Source organism: Procambarus clarkii, chromosome 66, assembly GCF_040958095.1.
Source record: "Procambarus clarkii isolate CNS0578487 chromosome 66, FALCON_Pclarkii_2.0, whole genome shotgun sequence".
NCBI classification, from domain to species: domain Eukaryota; kingdom Metazoa; phylum Arthropoda; class Malacostraca; order Decapoda; family Cambaridae; genus Procambarus; species Procambarus clarkii.
The window spans coordinates 13,361,354-13,388,091 of NC_091215.1; positions in this window are offsets into that span (position 1 = coordinate 13,361,354).

Genomic DNA, 26,738 nt, shown 5'->3' on the forward strand with positions numbered 1-26,738 from the left:
AATTTAGCAATATTTTGACGTTTATCATCCCCTTCTCCTTTATGTGACTTAAACAAAATATCATCGAATTAGGCAATATTTTGCCGTTTTCCACGTTTTTTGTGAATTTTCAGTCTATGGGTATTAATTCATATATATACGATAAAAATGATGCAAACACATAATTGATTAGATAATAACCTTAAATACTTCATTTTCAATCATCTATTTGTTTCTCGTTAAAATACTGAGTAAGATAATGAAAAGGGGAGAAGTTCGGTTTTTATTGCATATATCGACGTTTCAGCCGGATTAGAACGGTTTTACGTGTACATCTTCCCTCGGTAATATAAACGGAAAATCAGGAACATTTTAGTTAATTCTAATGAAAACACATTCATTTTTATCATTTGTATTGGAAACAACATTGTCATATGTCTTTTCTTGGATCTAAATAGTACGAAACCTCTGTCTGTGATTTGAAGTTAAAATCCTCAAATATGGTTAAATGGTGACTTTTTTCACGTTTTTCATGTAGTTTGATACTACGTAAATATATTGAGTTTTACCAATATTTCGATACTATTTCATGTAGTATCACGATATGTGATTTGGCTTTCAAATCTCAGAATTTCGCATAATATTGCATTTTAAGCAAGTTTTCTTGCCTTTTGTTTCGTACGAAAAATCATCGAATTTAGCAATATTTTGACGTTTATCATCCCCTTTTCCTTTATGTGACTTAAATAAAATATCATCGAATTAGGCAATATTTTGCCGTTTTCCACGTTTTTGTGAATTTTCAGTCTATGGGTATTAATTCATATATATACGATAAAAATGATGCAAACACATAATTGATTAGATAATAACCTTAAATACTTCATTTTCAATCATCTATTTGTTTCTCGTTAAAATACTGAGTAAGATAATGAAAAGGGGAGAAGTTCGGTTTTTATTGCATATATCGACGTTTCAGCCGGATTAGAGCGATTTTCGTGTACATCTTCCATCGGTAATATAAACGGAAAATCAGGAACATTTTAGTTAATACTAATGAAAACACATGTATTTTTATCATTTGTATTGGTAACAACACTGTCATATGTCTTTTCTTGGATCTAAATAATACGAAACCTCGCTCTATGATTTGAAGTTAAAATCCTCATATACGGTTAAATAATGACTTTTTTCACGTTTTTCATGTAGTTTGATACTACGTAAATATATTCATTTTTACCAATATTTCGAAACTATTTCATGTAGTATCACGATATGTGATTTGGCCTTCAAATCTCAGAATTTCGCATAATATTGCATTTTAAGCAAGTTTTCTTGCCTTTTGTTTCGTACGAAAAATCATCGAATTTAGCAATATTTTGACGTTTATCATCCCCTTTTCCTTTATGTGACTTAAACAAAATATCATCGAATTAGGCAATATTTTGCCGTTCTCCACGTTTTTGTGAATTTTCAGTCTATGGGTATTAATTCATATATATACGATAAAAATTATGCAAACACATAATTGATTAGATAATAACCTTAAATACTTCATTTTCAATCAACTATTTGTTTCTCGTTAAAATACTGAGTAAGATATTTAAAAGGGGAGAAGTTCTGTTTTTATTGCATATATCGACGTTTCAGCCGGAATAGAGCGATTTTCGTGTACATCTTCCATCGGTAATATAAACGGAAAATCAGGAACATTTTAGTTAATACTAATGAAAAAACATTGATTTTTATCATTTGTATTGGAAACAACATTGTCATATGACTTTTCTTGGATCTAAATAATACGAAACCTCGCTCTATGATTTGAATTTAAAATCCTCAAATATGGTTAAATAGTGACTTTTTTCACGTTTTTCATGTAGTTTGATACTACGTAAATATATTCATTTTTACCAATATTTCGATACTATTTCATGTAGTATCACGATATGTGATTTGGCCTTCAAATCTCAGAATTTCGCATAATATTGCATTTAAGCAAGTTTTCTTGCCCTTTGTTTCGTACGAAAAATCATCGAATTTAGCAATATTTTGACGTTTATCATCCCCTTCTCCTTTATGTGACTTAAACAAAATATCATCGAATTAGGCAATATTTTGCCGTTTTCCACGTTTTTGTGAATTTTCAGTCTATGGGTATTAATTCATATATATACGATAAAAATTATGCAAACACATAATTGATTAGATAATAACCTTAAATACTTCATTTTCAACCATCTATTTGTTTCTCGTTAAAATACTGAGTAAGATAATGAAAAGGGGAGAAGTTCGGTTTTTATTGCATATATCGACGTTTAACCCGGATTAGAGCGGTTTTACGTGTACATCTTCCCTCGGTAATATAAACGGAAAATCAGGAACATTTTAGTTAATTCTAATGAAAACACATTGATTTTTATAATTTGTATTGGAAACAACATTGTCATATGTCTTTTCTTGGATCTAAATAATACGAAACCTCGCTCTATGATTTGAAGTTAAAATCCTCAAATATTGTTAAATAGTGACTTTTTCACGTTTTTCATGTAGTTTAATACTACGTAAATATATTCATTTTTACCAATATTTCGATTCTATTTCATGTAGTATCACGATAAGTGATTTGGCCTTCAAATCTCAGAATTTAGCATAATATTGCATTTTAAGCAAGTTTTCTTGCATTTTGTTTCGTACGAAAAATCATCGAATTTAGCAATATTTTGACGTTTATCATCCCCTTTTCCTTTATTTGATTTAAACAAAATATCATCGAATTACGCAATATTTTGCCGTTTTTCCACGTTTTTGTGAATTTTCAGTTTATGGGTAATAATTCATTATATATACGATAAAAATGACGAAAACACATAATTGATTAGAAAATAACCTTAAATACTTCATTTCCAATCATCTATTTGTTTCTCGTTAAAATACTGAGTAAGATATTGAAAAGGGGAGAAGTTCTGTTTTTATTGCATATATCGACATTTCAGCCGGAATAGAGCGATTTTCGTGTACATCTTCCATCGGTAATATAAACGGAAAATCAGGAACATTTTAGTTAATACTCATGAAAAAACATTGATTTTTATCATTTGTATTGGAAACAACATTGTCATATGTCTTTTCTTGGATCTAAATAATACGAAACCTCGCTCTATGATTTGAAGTTAAAATCCTCAAATATAGTTAAATAGTGACTTTTTTTCACGTTTTTCATGTAGTTTGATACTACGTAAATATATTCATTTATACCAATATTTCGATTCTATTTCATGCAGTATCACGATATGTGATTTGGCCTTCAAATCTCAGAATGTCGCATAATATTGCATTTTAAGCAAGTTTTCTTGCCTTTTGTTTCGTACGAAAAATCATCGAATTTAGCAATATTTTGACGTTTATCATCCCCTTTTCCTTTATGTGACTTAAACAAAATATCATTGAATTAGGCAATATTTTGCCGTTTTCCACGTTTTTGTGAATTTTCAGTCTATGGGTATTAATTTATATATATATGATAAAAATGATGCAAACACATAATTGATTAGATAATAACCTTAAATACTTCATTTTCAATCATCTATTTGTTTCTCGTTAAAATACTGAGTAAGATAATGAAAAGGGGAGAAGTTCGGTTTTTATTGCATATATCGACGTTTAACCCGGATTAGAGCGGTTTTACGTGTACATCTTCCCTCGGTAATATAAACGGAAAATCAGGAACATTTTAGTTAATTCTAATGAAAACACATTGATTTTTATAATTTGTTTTGGAAACAACATTGTCATATGTCTTTTCTTGGATCTAAATAATACGAAACCTCGCTCTATGATTTGAAGTTAAAATCCTCAAATATAGTTAAATAGTGACTTTTTTCACGTTTTTCATGTAGTTTGATACTACGTAAATATTCATTTTTACCAATATTTCGATTCTATTTCATGTAGTATCACGATAGGTGATTTGGCCTTCAAATCTCAGAATTTCGCATAATATTGCATTTTAAGCAAGTTTTCTTGCCTTTTGTTTCGTACGAAAAATAATCGAATTTAGCAATATTTTGACGTTTATCATCCCCTTTTCCTTTATGTGACTTAAACAAAATATCATCGAATTAGGCAATATTTTGCCGTTTTCCACGTTTTTGTGAATTTTCAGTCTATGGGTATTAATTCATATATATACGATAAAAATTATGCAAACACATAATTGATTAGATAATAACCTTAAATACTTCATTTTCAATCAACTATTTGTTTCTCGTTAAAATACTGAGTAAGATATTTAAAAGGGGAGAAGTTCTGTTTTTATTGCATATATCGACGTTTCAGCCGGAATAGAGCGATTTTCGTGTACATCTTCCATCGGTAATATAAACGGAAAATCAGGAACATTTTAGTTAATACTAATGAAAAAACATTGATTTTTATCATTTGTATTGGAAACAACATTGTCATATGACTTTTCTTGGATCTAAATAATACGAAACCTCGCTCTATGATTTGAATTTAAAATCCTCAAATATGGTTAAATAGTGACTTTTTTCACGTTTTTCATGTAGTTTGATACTACGTAAATATATTCATTTTTACCAATATTTCGATACTATTTCATGTAGTATCACGATATGTGATTTGGCCTTCAAATCTCAGAATTTCGCATAATATTGCATTTAAGCAAGTTTTCTTGCCCTTTGTTTCGTACGAAAAATCATCGAATTTAGCAATATTTTGACGTTTATCATCCCCTTCTCCTTTATGTGACTTAAACAAAATATCATCGAATTAGGCAATATTTTGCCGTTTTCCACGTTTTTGTGAATTTTCAGTCTATGGGTATTAATTCATATATATACGATAAAAATTATGCAAACACATAATTGATTAGATAATAACCTTAAATACTTCATTTTCAACCATCTATTTGTTTCTCGTTAAAATACTGAGTAAGATAATGAAAAGGGGAGAAGTTCGGTTTTTATTGCATATATCGACGTTTAACCCGGATTAGAGCGGTTTTACGTGTACATCTTCCCTCGGTAATATAAACGGAAAATCAGGAACATTTTAGTTAATTCTAATGAAAACACATTGATTTTTATAATTTGTATTGGAAACAACATTGTCATATGTCTTTTCTTGGATCTAAATAATACGAAACCTCGCTCTATGATTTGAAGTTAAAATCCTCAAATATTGTTAAATAGTGACTTTTTTCACGTTTTTCATGTAGTTTAATACTACGTAAATATATTCATTTTTACCAATATTTCGATTCTATTTCATGTAGTATCACGATAAGTGATTTGGCCTTCAAATCTCAGAATTTAGCATAATATTGCATTTTAAGCAAGTTTTCTTGCATTTTGTTTCGTACGAAAAATCATCGAATTTAGCAATATTTTGACGTTTATCATCCCCTTTTCCTTTATTTGATTTAAACAAAATATCATCGAATTACGCAATATTTTGCCGTTTTTCCACGTTTTTGTGAATTTTCAGTTTATGGGTAATAATTCATTATATATACGATAAAAATGACGAAAACACATAATTGATTAGAAAATAACCTTAAATACTTCATTTCCAATCATCTATTTGTTTCTCGTTAAAATACTGAGTAAGATATTGAAAAGGGGAGAAGTTCTGTTTTTATTGCATATATCGACATTTCAGCCGGAATAGAGCGATTTTCGTGTACATCTTCCATCGGTAATATAAACGGAAAATCAGGAACATTTTAGTTAATACTCATGAAAAAACATTGATTTTTATCATTTGTATTGGAAACAACATTGTCATATGTCTTTTCTTGGATCTAAATAATACGAAACCTCGCTCTATGATTTGAAGTTAAAATCCTCAAATATAGTTAAATAGTGACTTTTTTTCACGTTTTTCATGTAGTTTGATACTACGTAAATATATTCATTTATACCAATATTTCGATTCTATTTCATGCAGTATCACGATATGTGATTTGGCCTTCAAATCTCAGAATGTCGCATAATATTGCATTTTAAGCAAGTTTTCTTGCCTTTTGTTTCGTACGAAAAATCATCGAATTTAGCAATATTTTGACGTTTATCATCCCCTTTTCCTTTATGTGACTTAAACAAAATATCATTGAATTAGGCAATATTTTGCCGTTTTCCACGTTTTTGTGAATTTTCAGTCTATGGGTATTAATTTATATATATATGATAAAAATGATGCAAACACATAATTGATTAGATAATAACCTTAAATACTTCATTTTCAATCATCTATTTGTTTCTCGTTAAAATACTGAGTAAGATAATGAAAAGGGGAGAAGTTCGGTTTTTATTGCATATATCGACGTTTAACCCGGATTAGAGCGGTTTTACGTGTACATCTTCCCTCGGTAATATAAACGGAAAATCAGGAACATTTTAGTTAATTCTAATGAAAACACATTGATTTTTATAATTTGTTTTGGAAACAACATTGTCATATGTCTTTTCTTGGATCTAAATAATACGAAACCTCGCTCTATGATTTGAAGTTAAAATCCTCAAATATAGTTAAATAGTGACTTTTTTCACGTTTTTCATGTAGTTTGATACTACGTAAATATTCATTTTTACCAATATTTCGATTCTATTTCATGTAGTATCACGATAGGTGATTTGGCCTTCAAATCTCAGAATTTCGCATAATATTGCATTTTAAGCAAGTTTTCTTGCCTTTTGTTTCGTACGAAAAATAATCGAATTTAGCAATATTTTGACGTTTATCATCCCCTTTTCCTTTATGTGACTTAAACAAAATATCATCGAATTAGGCAATATTTTGCCGTTTTCCACGTTTTTGTGAATTTTCAGTCTATGGGTATTAATTCATATATATACGATAAAAATGATGCAAACACATAATTGATTAGATAATAACCTTAAATACTTCATTTTCAATCATCTATTTGTTTCTCGTTAAAATACTGAGTAAGATAATGAAAAGGGGAGAAGTTCGGTTTTTATTGCATATATCGACGTTTAACCCGGATTAGAGCGGTTTTACGTGTACATCTTCCCTCGGTAATATAAACGGAAAATCAGGAACATTTTAGTTAATTCTAATGAAAACACATTGATTTTTATAATTTGTATTGGAAACAACATTGTCATGTCTTTTCTTTTATCTAAATAATACGAAACCTCGCTCTATGATTTGAAGTTAAAATCCTCAAATATTGTTAAATAGGGACTTTTTTCACGTTTTTCATGTAGTTTAATACTACGTAAATATATTCATTTTTACCAATATTTCGATTCTATTTCATGTAGTATCACGATATGTGATTTGGCCTTCAAATCTCAGAATTTCGCATAATATTGCATTTTAAGCAAGTTTTCTTGCATTTTGTTTCGTACGAAAAATCATCGAATTTAGCAATATTTTGACGTTTATCATCCCCTTTTCCTTTATTTGATTTAAACAAAATATCATCGAATTACGCAATATTTTGCCGTTTTTCCACGTTTTTGTGAATTTTCAGTTTATGGGTAATAATTCATTATATATACGATAAAAATGACGAAAACACATAATTGATTAGAAAATAACCTTAAATACTTCATTTTCAATCATCTATTTGTTTCTCGTTAAAATACTGAGTAAGATATTGAAAAGGGGAGAAGTTCTGTTTTTGTTGCATATATCGACATTTCAGCCGGAATAGAGCGATTTTCGTGTACATTTTCCATCGGTAATATAAACGGAAAATCAGGAACATTTTAGTTAATACTCATGAAAAAACATTGATTTTTATCATTTGTATTGGAAACAACATTGTCATATGTCTTTTCTTGGATCTAAATAATACGAAACCTCGCTCTATGATTTGAAGTTAAAATCCTCAAATATAGTTAAATAGTGACTTTTTTCACGTTTTTCATGTAGTTTGATACTACGTAAATATATTCATTTTTACCAATATTTCGATTCTATTTCATGTAGTATCACGATATGTGATTTGGCCTTCAAATCTCAGAATTTCGCATAATATTGCATTTTAAGCAAGTTTTCTTGCCTTTTGTTTCGTCCGAAAAATCATCGAATTTAGCAATATTTTGACGTTTATCATCCCCTTTTCCTTTATTTGATTTAAACAAAATATCATCGAATTAGGCAATATTTTGCGGTTTTTCCACGTTTTTGTGAATTTTCACTCTATGGGTATTATTTCATATATATACGATAAAAATTATGCAAACACATAATTGATTAGATAATAACCTTAAATACTTCATTTTCAATCATCTATTTGTTTCTCGTAAAATACTGAGTAAGAGAAGGGGAGAAGTTCGGTTTTTATTGCATATATCGACGTTTCAGCCGGATTAGCACGGTTTTACGTGTACATCTTCCCTCGGTAATATAAACGGAAAATCAGGAACATTTTAGTTAATACTAATGAAAAAACATTGATTTTTATCATTTGTATTGGAAACAACATTGTCATATGTCTTTTCTTGGATCTAAATAATACGAAACCTCGCTCTATGATTTGAAGTTAAAATCCTCAAATATTGTTAAATAGTGACTTTTTTCACGTTTTTCATGTAGTTTGATACTACGTAAATATATTCATTTTTACCAATATTTCGATACTATTTCATGTAGTATCACGATATGTGATTTGGCCTTCAAATCTCAGAATTTCGCATAATATTGCATTTTAAGCAAGTTTTCTTGCCTTTTGTTTCGTACGAAAAATCATCGAATTTAGAAATATTTTGACGTTTATCATCCCCTTTTCCTTTATGTGACTTAAACAAAATATCATCGAATTAGGCAATATTTTGCCGTTTTCCACGTTTTTGTGAATTTTCAGTCTATGGGTATTAATTCATATATATACGATAAAAATGATGCAAACACATAATTGATTAGATAATAACCTTAAATACTTCATTTTCAATCATCTATTTGTTTCTCGTTAAAATACTGAGTAAGATAATGAAAAGGGGAGAAGTTCGGTTTTTATTGCATATATCGACGTTTCAGCCGGATTAGAGCGGTTTTACGTGTACATCTTCCCTCGGTAATATAAACGGAAAATCAGGAACATTTTAGTTAATACTAATGAAAAAACATTGATTTTTTTCATTTGTATTGGAAACAACATTGTCATATGTCTTTTCTTGGATCTAAATAATACGAAACCTCGCTCTATGATTTGAAGTTAAAATCCTCAAATATTGTTAAATAGTGACTTTTTTCACGTTTTTCATGTAGTTTGATACTACGTAAATATATTCATTTTTACCAATATTTCGATACTATTTCATGTAGTATCACGATATGTGATTTGGCCTTCAAATCTCAGAATTTCGCATAATATTGCATTTTAAGCAAGTTTTCTTGCCTTTTGTTTCGTACGAAAAATCATCGAATTTAGAAATATTTTGACGTTTATCATCCCCTTTTCCTTTATGTGACTTAAACAAAATATCATCGAATTAGGCAATATTTTGCCGTTTTCCACGTTTTTGTGAATTTTCAGTCTATGGGTATTAATTCATATATATACGATAAAAATTATGCAAACACATAATTGATTAGATAATAACCTTAAATACTTCATTTTCAATCAACTATTTGTTTCTCGTTAAAATACTGAGTAAGATATTGAAAAGGGGAGAAGTTCTGTTTTTATTGCATATATCGACGTTTCAGCCGGAATAGAGCGATTTTCGTGAACATCTTCCATCGGTAATATAAACGGAAAATCAGGAACATTTTAGTTAATACTAATGAAAAAACATTGATTTTTATCATTTGTATTGGAAACAACATTGTCATATGACTTTTCTTGGATCTAAATAATACGAAACCTCGCTCTATGATTTGAAGTTAAAATCCTCAAATATGGTTAAATAGTGACTTTTTTCACGTTTTTCATGTAGTTTGATACTACGTAAATATATTCATTTTTACCAATATTTCGATACTATTTCATGTAGTATCACGATATGTGATTTGGCCTTCAAATCTCAGAATTTCGGATAATATTGCATTTTAAGCAAGTTTTCTTGCCTTTTGTTTCGTACGAAAAATCATCGAATTTAGCAATATTTTGACGTTTATCATCCCCTTTTCCTTTATGTGACTTAAACAAAATATCATCGAATTAGGCAATATTTTGCCGTTTTCCACGTTTTTGTGAATTTTCAGTCTATGGGTATTAATTCATATATATACGATAAAAATGATGCAAACACATAATTGATTAGATAATAACCTTAAATACTTCATTTTCAATCATCTATTTGTTTCTCGTTAAAATACTGAGTAAGATAATGAAAAGGGGAGAAGTTCGGTTTTTATTGCATATATCGACATTTAACCCGGATTAGAGCGGTTTTACGTGTACATCTTCCCTCGGTAATATAAACGGAAAATCAGGAACATTTTAGTTAATTCTAATGAAAACACATTGATTTTTATAATTTGTATTGGAAACAACATTGTCATATGTCTTTTCTTTTATCTAAATAATACGAAACCTCGCTCTATGATTTGAAGTGAAAATCCTCAAATATTGTTAAATAGTGACTTTTTTCACGTTTTTCATGTAGTTTAATACTACGTAAATATATTCATTTTTACCAATATTTCGATTCTATTTCATGTAGTATCACGATATGTGATTTGGCCTTCAAATCTCAGAATTTCGCATAATATTGCATTTTAAGCAAGTTTTCTTGCATTTTGTTTCGTACGAAAAATCATCGAATTTAGCAATATTTTGACGTTTATCATCCCCTTTTCCTTTATTTGATTTAAACAAAATATCATCGAATTACGCAATATTTTGCCGTTTTTCTACGTTTTTGTGAATTTTCAGTTTATGGGTAATAATTCATTATATATACGATAAAAATGACGAAAACACATAATTGATTAGAAAATAACCTTAAATACTTCATTTTCAATCATCTATTTGTTTCTCGTTAAAATACTGAGTAAGATATTGAAAAGGGGAGAAGTTCTGTTTTTATTGCATATATCGACATTTCAGCCGGAATAGAGCGATTTTCGTGTACATTTTCCATCGGTAATATAAACGGAAAATCAGGAACATTTTAGTTAATACTCATGAAAAAACATTGATTTTTATCATTTGTATTGGAAACAACATTGTCATATGTCTTTTCTTGGATCTAAATAATACGAAACCTCGCTCTATGATTTGAAGTTAAAATCCTCAAATATAGTTAAATAGTGACTTTTTTCACGTTTTTCATGTAGTTTGATACTACGTAAATATATTCATTTTTACCAATATTTCGATTCTATTTCATGTAGTATCACGATATGTGATTTGGCCTTCAAATCTCAGAATTTCGCATAATATTGCATTTTAAGCAAGTTTTCTTGCCTTTTGTTTCGTCCGAAAAATCATCGAATTTAGCAATATTTTGACGTTTATCATCCCCTTTTCCTTTATTTGATTTAATCAAAATATCATCGAATTAGGCAATATTTTGCGGTTTTTCCACGTTTTTGTGAATTTTCACTCTATGGGTATTATTTCATATATATACGATAAAAATTATGCAAACACATAATTGATTAGATAATAACCTTAAATACTTCATTTTCAATCATCTATTTGTTTCTCGTAAAATACTGAGTAAGAGAAGGGGAGAAGTTCGGTTTTTATTGCATATATCGACGTTTCAGCCGGATTAGAACGGTTTTACGTGTACATCTTCCCTCGGTAATATAAACGGAAAATCAGGAACATTTTAGTTAATTCTAATGAAAACACATTCATTTTTATCATTTGTATTGGAAACAACATTGTCATATGTCTTTTCTTGGATCTAAATAATACGAAACCTCTCTCTGTGATTTGAAGGTAAAATCCTCAAATATGGTTAAATAGTGACTTTTTTCACGTTTTTCATGTAGTTTGATACTACGTAAATATATTGAGTTTTACCAATATTTCGATACTATTTCATGTAGTATCACGATATGTGATTTGGCTTTCAAATCTCAGAATTTCGCATAATATTGCATTTTAAGCAAGTTTTCTTGCCTTTTGTTTCGTACGAAAAATCATCGAATTTAGCAATATTTTGACGTTTATCATCCCCTTTTCCTTTATGTGACTTAAATAAAATATCATCGAATTAGGCAATATTTTGCCGTTTTCCACGTTTTTCTGAATTTTCAGTCTATGGGTATTAATTCATATATATACGATAAAAATGATGCAAACACATAATTGATTAGATAATAACCTTAAATACTTCATTTTCAATCATCTATTTGTTTCTCGTTAAAATACTGAGTAAGATAATGAAAAGGGGAGAAGTTCGGTTTTTATTGCATATATCGACGTTTCAGCCGGATTAGAGCGGTTTTACGTGTACATCTTCCCTCGGTAATATAAACGGAAAATCAGGAACATTTTAGTTAATACTATTGAAAAAACATTGATTTTTATCATTTGTATTGGAAACAACATTGTCATATGTCTTTTCTTGGATCTAAATAATACGAAACCTCGCTCTATGATTTGAAGTTAAAATCTTCAAATATTGTTAAATTGTGACTTTTTTCACGTTTTTCATGTAGTTTGATACTACGTAAATATATTCATTTTACCAATATTTCGATACTATTTCATGTAGTATCACGATATGTGATTTGGCCTTCAAATCTCAGAATTTCGCATAATATTGCATTTTAAGCAAGTTTTCTTGCCTTTTGTTTCGTACGAAAAATCATCTAATTTAGAAATATTTTGACGTTTATCATCCCCTTTTCCTTTATGTGACTTAAACAAAATATCATCGAATTAGGCAATATTTTGCCGTTTTCCACGTTTTTGTGAATTTTCAGTCTATGGGTATTAATTCATATATATACGATAAAAATTATGCAAACACATAATTGATTAGATAATAACCTTAAATACTTCATTTTCAATCAACTATTTGTTTCTCGTTAAAATACTGAGTAAGATATTGAAAAGGGGAGAAGTTCTGTTTTTATTGCATATATCGACGTTTCAGCCGGAATAGAGCGATTTTCGTGTACATCTTCCATCGGTAATATAAACGGAAAATCAGGAACATTTTAGTTAATACTAATGAAAAAACATTGATTTTTATCATTTGTATTGGAAACAACATTGTCATATGACTTTTCTGGGATCTAAATAATACGAAACCTCGCTCTATGATTTGAAGTTAAAATCCTCAAATATGGTTAAATAGTGACTTTTTTCACGTTTTTCATGTAGTTTGATACTACGTAAATATATTCATTTTTACCAATATTTCGATACTATTTCATGTAGTATCACGATATGTGATTTGGCCTTCAAATCTCAGAATTTCGGATAATATTGCATTTTAAGCAAGTTTTCTTGCCTTTTGTTTCGTACGAAAAATCATCGAATTTAGCAATATTTTGACGTTTATCATCCCCTTTTCCTTTATGTGACTTAAACAAAATATCATCGAATTAGGCAATATTTTGCCTTTTTCCACGTTTTTGTGAATTTTCAGTGTATGGGTAATAATTCATATATATACGATAAAAATGATGCAAACACATAATTGATTAGATAATAACCTTAAATACTTCATTTTCAATCATCTATTTGTTTCTCGTTAAAATACTGAGTAAGATAATGAAAAGGGGAGAAGTTCGGTTTTTATTGCATATATCGACGTTTAACCCGGATTAGAGCGGTTTTACGTGTACATCTTCCCTCGGTAATATAAACGGAAAATCAGGAACATTTTAGTTAATTCTAATGAAAACACATTGATTTTTATAATTTGTATTGGAAACAACATTGTCATATGTCTTTTCTTGGATCTAAATAATACGAGACCTCGCTCTATGATTTGAAGTTAAAATCCTCAAATATTGTTAAATAGTGACTATTTCACGTTTTTCATGTAGTTTAATACTACGTAAATATATTCATTTTTACCAATATTTCGATTCTATTTCATGTAGTATCACGATATGTGAATTGGCCTTCAAATCTCAGAATTTCGCATAATATTGCATTTTAAGCAAGTTTTCTTGCATTTTGTTTCGTACGAAAAATCATCGAATTTAGCAATATTTTGACGTTTATCATCCCCTTTTCCTTTATTTGATTTAAACAAAATATCATCGAATTACGCAATATTTTGCCGTTTTTCCACGTTTTTGTGAATTTTCAGTTTATGGGTAATAATTCATTATATATACGATAAAAATGACGAAAACACATAATTGATTAGAAAATAACCTTAAATACTTCATTTTCAATCATCTATTTGTTTCTCGTTAAAATACTGAGTAAGATATTGAAAAGGGGAGAAGTTCTGTTTTTATTGCATATATCGACATTTCAGCCGGAATAGAGCGATTTTCGTGTACATCTTCCATCGGTAATATAAACGGAAAATCAGGAACATTTTAGTTAATACTCATGAAAAAACATTGATTTTTATCATTTGTATTGGAAACAACATTGTCATATGTCTTTTCTTGGATCTAAATAATACGAAACCTCGCTCTATGATTTGAAGTTAAAATCCTCAAATATAGTTAAATAGTGACTTTTTTCACGTTTTTCATGTAGTTTGATACTACGTAAATATATTCATTTTTACCAATATTTCGATTCTATTTCATGTAGTATCACGATATGTGATTTGGCCTTCAAATCTCAGAATTTCGCATAATATTGCATTTTAAGCAAGTTTTCTTGCCTTTTGTTTCGTACGAAAAATCATCGAATTTAGCAATATTTTGACGTTTATCATCCCCTTTTCCTTTATGTGACTTAAACAAAATATCATCGAATTAGGCAATATTTTGCCGTTTTGCACGTTTTTGTGAATTTTCAGTCTATGGGTATTAATTCATATATATACGATAAAACTGAAGCAAACATATAATTGATTAGATAATAACCTTAAATACTTCATTTTCAATCATCTATTTGTTTCTCGTTAAAATACTGAGTAAGATAATGAAAAAGGGAGAAGTTCGGTTTTTATTGCATATATCGACGTTTAACCCGGATTAGAGCGGTTTTACGTGTACATCTTCCCTCGGTAATATAAACGGAAAATCAGGAACATTTTAGTTAATTCTAATGAAAACACATTGATTTTTATAATTTGTATTGGAAACAACATTGTCATATGTCTTTTCTTGGATCTAAATAATACGAAACCTCGCTCTATGATTTGAAGTTAAAATCTTCAAATATTGTTAAATTGTGACTTTTTTCACGTTTTTCATGTAGTTTGATACTACGTAAATATATTCATTTTTACCAATATTTCGATACTATTTCATGTAGTATCACGATATGTGATTTGGCCTTCAAATCTCAGAATTTCGCATAATATTGCATTTTAAGCAAGTTTTCTTGCCTTTTGTTTCGTACGAAAAATCATCTAATTTAGAAATATTTTGACGTTTATCATCCCCTTTTCCTTTATGTGACTTAAACAAAATATCATCGAATTAGGCAATATTTTGCCGTTTTCCACGTTTTTGTGAATTTTCAGTCTATGGGTATTAATTCATATTTATACGATAAAAATTATGCAAACACATAATTGATTAGATAATAACCTTAAATACTTCATTTTCAATCAACTATTTGTTTCTCGTTAAAATACTGAGTAAGATATTGAAAAGGGGAGAAGTTCTGTTTTTATTGCATATATCGACGTTTCAGCCGGAATAGAGCGATTTTCGTGTACATCTTCCATCGGTAATATAAATGGAAAATCAGGAACATTTTAGTTAATTCTAATGAAAACACATTGATTTTTATAATTTGTATTGGAAACAACATTGTCATATGTCTTTTCTTGGATCTAAATAATACGAAACCTCGCTCTATGATTTGAAGTTAAAATCCTCAAATATTGTTAAATAGTGACTTTTTTCACGTTTTTCATGTAGTTTAATACTACGTAAATATATTCATTTTTACCAATATTTCGATTCTATTTCATGTAGTATCACGATATGTGATTTGGCCTTCAAATCTCAGAATTTCGCATAATATTGCATTTTAAGCAAGTTTTCTTGCATTTTGTTTCGTACGAAAAATCATCGAATTTAGCAATATTTTGACGTTTATCATCCCCTTTTCCTTTATTTGATTTAAACAAAATATCATCGAATTACGCAATATTTTGCCGTTTTTCCACGTTTTTGTGAATTTTCAGTTTATGGGTAATAATTCATTATATATACGATAAAAATGACGAAAACACATAATTGATTAGAAAATAACCTTAAATACTTCATTTTCAATCATCTATTTGTTTCTCGTTAAAATACTGAGTAAGATATTGAAAAGGGGAGAAGTTCTGTTTTTATTGCATATATCGACATTTCCGCCGGAATAGAGCGATTTTCGTGTACATCTTCCATCGGTAATATAAACGGAAAATCAGGAACATTTTAGTTAATACTCATGAAAAAACATTGATTTTTATCATTTGTATTGGAAACAACATTGTCATATGTCTTTTCTTGGATCTAAATAATACGAAACCTCGCTCTATGATTTGAAGTTAAAATCCTCAAATATAGTTAAATAGTGACTTTTTTCACGTTTTTCATGTAGTTTGATACTACGTAAATATATTCATTTTTACCAATATTTCGATTCTATTTCATGTAGTATCACGATATGTGATTTGGCCTTCAAATCTCAGAATTTCGCATAATATTGCATTTTAAGCAAGTTTTCTTGCCTTTTGTTTCGTACGAAAAATCATCGAATTTAGCAATATTTTGACGTTTATCATCCCCTTTTCCTTTATGTGACTTAAACAAAATATCATCGAATTAGGCAATATTTTGCCGTTTTCCACGTTTTTGTGAATTTTCAGTCTATGGGTATTAATTCATATATATACGATAAAACTGATGCAAACATATAATTGATTAGATAATAACCTTAAATACTTCATTTTCAATCATCTATTTGTTTCTCGTTAAAATACTGAGTAAGATAATGAAAAAGGGAGAAGTTCGGTTTTTATTGCATATATCGACGTTTAACCCGGATTAGAGCGGTTTTACGTGTACATCTTCCCTCGGTAATATAAACGGAAAATCAGGAACATTTTAGTTAATTCTAATGAAAACACATTGATTTTTATAATTTGTATTGGAAACAACATTGTCATATGTCTTTTCTTTTATCTAAATAATACGAAACTTCGCTCTATGATTTGAAGTTAAAATCCTCAAATATTGTTAAATAGTCACTTTTTTCACGTTTTTCATGTAGTTTAATACTACGTAAATATATTCATTTTTACCAATATTTCGATTCTATTTCATGTAGTATCACGATATGTGATTTGGCCTTCAAATCTCAGAATTTCGCATAATATTGCATTTTAAGCAAGTTCTCTTGCATTTTGTTACGTACGAAAAATCATCGAATTTAGCAATATTTTGACGTTTATCATCCCCTTTTCCTTTATGTGACTTAAATAAAATATCATCGAATTAGGCAATATTTTGCCGTTTTCCACGTTTTTGTGAATTTTCAGTCTATGGGTATTAATTCATATATATACGATAAAAATGATGCAAACACAATTGATTAGATAATAACCTTAAATACTTCATTTTCAATCATCTATTTGTTTCTCGTTAAAATACTGAGTAAGATAATGAAAAAGGGAGAAGTTCGGTTTTTATTGCATATATCGACGTTTAACCCGGATTAGAGCGGTTTTACGTGTACATCTTCCCTCGGTAATATAAACGGAAAATCAGGAATATTTTAGTTAATTCTAATGAAAACACATTGATTTTTATAATTTGTATTGGAAACAACATTGTCATATGTCTTTTCTTGGATCTAAATAATACGAAACCTCGCTCTATGATTTGAAGTTAAAATCCTCAAATATTGTTATATAGTGACTTTTTTCATGTTTTTCATGTAGTTTGATACTACGTAAATATATTGAGTTTTACCAATATTTCGATACTATTTCATGTAGTATCACGATATGTGATTTGGCTTTCAAATCTCAGAATTTCGCATAATATTGCATTTTAAGCAAGTTTTCTTGCCTTTTGTTTCGTACGAAAAATCATCGAATTTAGCAATATTTTGACGTTTATCATCCCCTTTTCCTTTATGTGACTTAAATAAAATATCATCGAATTAGGCAATATTTTGCCGTTTTCCACGTTTTTGTGAATTTTCAGTCTATGGGTATTAATTCATATATATACGATAAAAATGATGCAAACACATAATTGATTAGATAATAACCTTAAATACTTAATTTTCAATCATCTATTTGTTTCTCGTTAAAATACTGAGTAAGATAATGAAAAGGGGAGAAGTTCGGTTTTTATTGCATATATCGACGTTTCAGCCGGATTAGAGCGGTTTTACGTGTACATCTTCCCACGGTAATATAAACGGAAAATCAGGAACATTTTAGTTAATTCTAATGAAAACACATTGATTTTTATAATTTGTATTGGAAACAACATTGTCATATGTCTTTTCTTGGATCTAAATAATACGAAACCTCGCTCTATGATTTGAAGTTAAAATCCTCAAATATTGTTAAATAGTGACTTTTTTCACGTTTTTCATGTAGTTTGATACTACGTAAATATATTGAGTTTTACCAATATTTCGATACTATTTCATGTAGTATCACGATATGTGATTTGGCTTTCAAATCTCAGAATTTCGCATAATATTGCATTTTAAGCAAGTTTTCTTGCCTTTTGTTTCGTACGAAAAATCATCGAATTTAGCAATATTTTGACGTTTATCATCCCCTTTTCCTTTAGGTGACTTAAATAAAATATCATCGAATTAGGCAATATTTTGCCGTTTTCCACGTTTTTGTGAATTTTCAGTCTATGGGTATTAATTCATATATATACGATAAAAATGATGCAAACACATAATTGATTAGATAATAACCTTAAATACTTCATTTTCAATCATCTATTTGTTTCTCGTTAAAATACTGAGTAAGATAATGAAAAGGGGAGAAGTTCGGTTTTTATTGCATATATCGACGTTTCAGCCGGATTAGAGCGGTTTTACGTGTACATCTTCCCTCGGTAATATAAACGGAAAATCAGGAACATTTTAGTTAATACTAATGAAAAAACATTGATTTTTATCATTTGTATTGGAAACAACATTGTCATATGTCTTTTCTTGGATCTAAATAATACGAAACCTCGCTCTATGATTTGAAGTTAAAATCCTCAAATATTGTTAAATAGTGACTTTTTTCACGTTTTTCATGTAGTTTGATACTACGTAAATATATTCATTTTTACCAATATTTCGATACTATTTCATGTAGTATCACGATATGTGATTTGGCCTTCAAATCTCAGAATTTCGCATAATATTGCATTTTAAGCAAGTTTTCTTGCCTTTTGTTTCGTACGAAAAATCATCGAATTTAGAAATATTTTGACGTTTATCATCCCCTTTTCCTTTATGTGACTTAAACAAAATATCATCGAATTAGGCAATATTTTGCCGTTTTCCACGTTTTTGTGAATTTTCAGTCTATGGGTATTAATTCATATATATACGATAAAAATTATGCAAACACATAATTGATTAGATAATAACCTTAAATACTTCATTTTCAATCAACTATTTGTTTCTCGTTAAAATACTGAGTAAGATATTGAAAAGGGGAGAAGTTCTGTTTTTATTGCATATATCGACGTTTCAGCCGGAATAGAGCGATTTTCGTGTACATCTTCCATCGGTAATATAAACGGAAAATCAGGAACATTTTAGTTAATACTAATGAAAAAACATTGATTTTTATCATTTGTATTGGAAACAACATTGTCATATGACTTTTCTGGGATCTAAATAATACGAAACCTCGCTCTATGATTTGAAGTTAAAATCCTCAAATATGGTTAAATAGTGACTTTTTTCACGTTTTTCATGTAGTTTGATACTACGTAAATATATTCATTTTTACCAATATTTCGATACTATTTCATGTAGTATCACGATATGTGATTTGGCCTTCAAATCTCAGAATTTCGGATAATATTGCATTTTAAGCAAGTTTTCTTGCCTTTTGTTTCGTACGAAAAATCATCGAATTTAGCAATATTTTGACGTTGATCATCCCCTTTTCCTATATTTGATTTAAACAAAATATCATCGAATTACGCAATATTTTGCCGTTTTTCCACGTTTTTGTGAATTTTCAGTTTATGGGTAATAATTCATTATATATACGATAAAAATGACGAAAACACATAATTGATTAGAAAATAACCTTAAATACTTCATTTTCAATCATCTATTTGTTTCTCGTTAAAATACTGAGTAAGATATTGAAAAGGGGAGAAGTTCTGTTTTTATTGCATATATCGACATTTCAGCCGGAATAGAGCGATTTTCGTGTACATCTTCCATCGGTAATATAAACGGAAAATCAGGAACATTTTAGTTAATACTCATGAAAAAACATTGATTTTTATCATTTGTATTGGAAACAACATTGTCATATGTCTTTTCTTGGATCTAAATAATACGAAACCTCGCTCTATGATTTGAAGTTAAAATCCTCAAATATTGTTAAATAGTGACTTTTTTCACGTTTTTCATGTAGTTTAATACTACGTAAATATATTCATTTTTACCAATATTTCGATTCTATTTCATGTAGTATCACGATATGTGATTTGGCCTTCAAATCTCAGAATTTCGCATAATATTGCATTTTAAGCAAGTTTTCTTGCATTTTGTTTCGTACGAAAAATCATCGAATTTAGCAATATTTTGACGTTTATCATCCCCTTTTCCTTTATGTGACTTAAATAAAATATCATCGAATTAGGCAATATTTTGCCGTTTTCCACGTTTTTGTGAATTTTCAGTCTATGGGTATTAATTCATATATATACGATAAAAATGATGCAAACACATAATTGATTAGATAATAACCTTAAATACTTCATTTTCAATCATCTATTTGTTTCTCGTTAAAATACTGAGCAAGATAATGGAAAAGGGAGAAGTTCGGTTTTTATTGCATATATCGACGTTTAACCCGGATTAGAGCGGTTTTACGTGTACATCTTCCCTCGGTAATATAAACGGAAAATCAGGAATATTTTAGTTAATTCTAATGAAAACACATTGATTTTTATAATTTGTATTGGAAACAACATTGTCATATGTCTTTTCTTGGATCTAAATAATACGAAACCTCGCTCTATGATTTGAAGTTAAAATCCTCAAATATTGTTAAATAGTGACTTTTTTCACGTTTTTCATGTAGTTTGATACTACGTAAATATATTGAGTTTTACCAATATTTCGATACTATTTCATGTAGTATCACGATATGTGATTTGGCTTTCAAATCTCAGAATTTCGCATAATATTGCATTTTAAGCAAGTTTTCTTGCCTTTTGTTTCGTACGAAAAATCATCGAATTTAGCAATATTTTGACGTTTATCATCCCCTTTTCCTTTATGTGACTTAAATAAAATATCATCGAATTAGGCAATATTTTGCCGTTTTCCACGTTTTTGTGAATTTTCAGTCTATGGGTATTAATTCATATATATACGATAAAAATGATGCAAACACATAATTGATTAGATAATAACCTTAAATACTTCATTTTCAATCATCTATTTGTTTCTCGTTAAAATACTGAGTAAGATAATGAAAAGGGGAGAAGTTCGGTTTTTATTGCATATATCGACGTTTAACCCCGATTAGAGCGGTTTTACGTGTACATCTTCCCTCGGTAATATAAACGGAAAATCAGGAACATTTTAGTTAATTCTAATGAAAACACATTGATTTTTATAATTTGTATTGGAAACAACATTGTCATATGTCTTTTCTTGGATCTAAATAATACGAAACCTCGCTCTATGATTTGAAGTTAAAATCCTCAAATATTGTTAAATAGTGACTTTTTTCACGTTTTTCATGTAGTTTGATACTACGTAAATATATTGAGTTTTACCAATATTTCGATACTATTTCATGTAGTATCACGATATGTGATTTGGCTTTCAAATCTCAGAATTTCGCATAATATTGCATTTTAAGCAAGTTTTCTTGCCTTTTGTTTCGTACGAAAAATCATCGAATTTAGCAATATTTTGACGTTTATCATCCCCTTTTCCTTTAGGTGACTTAAATAAAATATCATCGAATTAGGCAATATTTTGCCGTTTTCCACGTTTTTGTGAATTTTCAGTCTATGGGTATTAATTCATATATATACGATAAAAATGATGCAAACACATAATTGATTAGATAATAACCTTAAATACTTCATTTTCAATCATCTATTTGTTTCTCGTTAAAATACTGAGTAAGATAATGAAAAGGGGAGAAGTTCGGTTTTTATTGCATATATCGACGTTTCAGCCGGATTAGAGCGGTTTTACGTGTACATCTTCCCTCGGTAATATAAACGGAAAATCAGGAACATTTTAGTTAATACTAATGAAAAAACATTGATTTTTATCATTTGTATTGGAAACAACATTGTCATATGACTTTTCTGGGATCTAAATAATACGAAACCTCGCTCTATGATTTGAAGTTAAAATCCTCAAATATGGTTAAATAGTGACTTTTTTCACGTTTTTCATGTAGTTTGATACTACGTAAATATATTCATTTTTACCAATATTTCGATACTATTTCATGTAGTATCACGATATGTGATTTGGCCTTCAAATCTCAGAATTTCGGATAATATTGCATTTTAAGCAAGTTTTCTTGCCTTTTGTTTCGTACGAAAAATCATCGAATTTAGCAATATTTTGACGTTTATCATCCCCTTTTCCTTTATGTGACTTAAACAAAATATCATCGAATTAGGCAATATTTTGCCGTTTTCCACGTTTTTGTGAATTTTCAGTGTATGGGTAATATTTCATATATATACGATAAAAATGATGCAAACACATAATTGATTAGATAATAACCTTAAATACTTCATTTTCAATCATCTATTTGTTTCTCGTTAAAATACTGAGTAAGATAATGAAAAGGGGAGAAGTTCGGTTTTTATTGCATATATCGACGTTTAACCCCGATTAGAGCGGTTTTACGTGTACATCTTCCCTCGGTAATATAAACGGAAAATCAGGAACATTTTAGTTAATTCTAATGAAAACACATTGATTTTTATAATTTGTATTGGAAACAACATTGTCATATGTCTTTTCTTGGATCTAAATAATACGAAACCTCGCTCTATGATTTGAAGTTAAAATCCTCAAATATTGTTAAATAGTGACTTTTTTCACGTTTTTCATGTAGTTTAATACTACGTAAATATATTCATTTTTACCAATATTTCGATTCTATTTCATGTAGTATCACGATATGTGATTTGGCCTTCAAATCTCAGAATTTCGCATAATATTGCATTTTAAGCAAGTTTTCTTGCCTTTTGTTTCGTACGAAAAATCATCGAATTTAGCAATATTTTGACGTTTATCATCCCCTTTTCCTTTATGTGACTTAAACAAAATATCATCGAATTAGGCAATATTTTGCCGTTTTTCCACGTTTTTGTGAATTTTCAGTCTATGGGTATTAATTCATATATATACGATAAAAATGATGCAAACATATAATTGATTAGATAATAACCTTAAATACTTCATTTTCAATCATCTATTTGTTTCTCGTTAAAATACTGAGTAAGATAATGAAAAAGGAAGAAGTTCGGTTTTTATTGCATATATCGACGTTTAACCCGGATTAGAGCGGTTTTACGTGTACATCTTCCCTCGGTAATATAAACGGAAAATCAGGAACATTTTAGTTAATTCTAATGAAAACACATTGATTTTTATAATTTGTATTGGAAACAACATTGTCATATGTCTTTTCTTTTATCTAAATAATACGAAACCTCGCTCTATGATTTGAAGTTAAAATCCTCAAATATTGTTAAATAGTGACTTTTTTCACGTTTTTCATGTAGTTTAATACTACGTAAATATATTCATTTTTACCAATATTTCGATTCTATTTCATGTAGTATCACGATATGTGATTTGGCCTTCAAATCTCAGAATTTCGCATAATATTGCATTTTAAGCAAGTTTTCTTGCATTTTGTTTCGTACGAAAAATCATCGAATTTAGCAATATTTTGACGTTTATCATCCCCTTTTCCTTTATGTGACTTAAATAAAATATCATCGAATTAGGCAATATTTTGCCGTTTTCCACGTTTTTGTGAATTTTCAGTCTATGGGTATTAATTCATATATATACGATAAAAATGATGCAAACACATAATTGATTAGATAATAACCTTAAATACTTCATTTTCAATCATCTATTTGTTTCTCGTTAAAATACTGAGTAAGATAATGAAAAAGGGAGAAGTTCGGTTTTTATTGCATATATCGACGTTTAACCCGGATTAGAGCGGTTTTACGTGTACATCTTCCCTCGGTAATATAAACGGAAAATCAGGAACATTTTAGTTAATTCTAATGAAAACACATTGATTTTTATAATTTGTATTGGAAACAACATTGTCATATGTCTTTTCTTTTATCTAAATAATACGAAACCTCGCTCTATGATTTGAAGTTAAAATTCTCAAATATTGTTAAATAGTGACTTTTTTCACGTTTTTCATGTAGTTTAATACTACGTAAATATATTCATTTTTACCAATATTTCGATTCTATTTCATGTAGTATCACGATATGTGATTTGGCCTTCAAATCTCAGAATTTCGCATAATATTGCATTTTAAGCAAGTTTTCTTGCATTTTGTTTCGTACGAAAAATCATCGAATTTAGCAATATTTTGACGTTTATCATCCCCTTTTCCTTTATTTGATTTAAACAAAATATCATCGAATTACGCAATATTTTGCCGTTTTTCCACGTTTTTGTGAATTTTCAGTTTATGGGTAATAATTCATTATATATACGATAAAAATGACGAAAACACATAATTGATTAGAAAATAACCTTAAATACTTCATTTTCAATCATCTATTTGTTTCTCGTTAAAATACTGAGTAAGATATTGAAAAGGGGAGAAGTTCTGTTTTTATTGCATATATCGACATTTCAGCCGGAATAGAGCGATTTTCGTGTACATCTTCCATCGGTAATATAAACGGAAAATCAGGAACATTTTAGTTAATACTCATGAAAAAACATTGATTTTTATCATTTGTATTGGAAACAACATTGTCATATGTCTTTTCTTGGATCTAAATAATACGAAACCTCGCTCTATGATTTGAAGTTAAAATCCTCAAATATAGTTATATAGTGACTTTTTTCACGTTTTTCATGTAGTTTGATACTACGTAAATATTCATTTTTACCAATATTTCGATTCTATTTCATGTAGTATCACGATAGGTGATTTGGCCTTCAAATCTCAGAATTTCGCATAATATTGCATTTTAAGCAAGTTTTCTTGCCTTTTGTTTCGTACGAAAAATCATCGAATTTAGCAATATTTTGACGTTTATCATCCCCTTTTCCTTTATGTGACTTAAACAAAATATCATCGAATTAGGCAATATTTTGCCGTTTTCCACGTTTTTGTGAATTTTCAGTCTATGGGTATTAATTCATATATATACGATAAAAATGATGCAAACACATAATTGATTAGATAATAACCTTAAATACTTCATTTTCAATCATCTATTTGTTTCTCGTTAAAATACTGAGAAAGATAATAAAAAGGGGAGAAGTTCGGTTTTTATTGCATATATCGACGTTTAACCCGGATTAGAGCGGTTTTACGTGTACATCTTCCCTCGGTAATATAAACGGAAAATCAGGAACATTTTAGTTAATACTAATGAAAAAACATAGATTTTTATCATTTGTATTGGAAACAACATTGTCATATGTCTTTTCTTGGATCTAAATAATACGAAACCTCGCTCTATGATTTGAAGTTAAAATCCTCAAATATGGTTAAATAGTGACTTTTTTCACGTTTTTCATGTAGTTTGATACTACGTAAATATATTCATTTTTACCAATATTTCGATACTATTTCATGTAGTATCACGATATGTGATTTGGCCTTCAAATCTCAGAATTTCGCATAATATTGCATTTTAAGCAAGTTTTCTTGCCTTTTGTTTCGTACGAAAAATCATCGAATTTAGCAATATTTTGACGTTTATCATCCCCTTTTCCTTTATGTGACTTAAACAAAATATCATCGAATTAGGCAATATTTTGCCGTGTTCCACGTTTTTGTGAATTTTCAGTCTATGGGTATTAATTCATATATATACGATAAAAATGATGCAAACACATAATTGATTAGATAATAACCTTAAATACTTCATTTTCAATCATCTATTTGTTTCTCGTTAAAATACTGAGTAAGATAATGAAAAAGGGAGAAGTTCGGTTTTTATTGCATATATCGACGTTTAACCCGGACTAGAGCGGTTTTACGTGTACATCTTCCCTCGGTAATATAAACGGAAAATCAGGAACATTTTAGTTAATTCTAATGAAAACACATTGATTTTTATAATTTGTATTGGAAACAACATTGTCATATGTCTTTTCTTTTATCTAAATAATACGAAACCTCGCTCTATGATTTGAAGTTAAAATCCTCAAATATTGTTAAATAGTGACTTTTTTCACGTTTTTCATGTAGTTTAATACTACGTAAATATATTCATTTTTACCAATA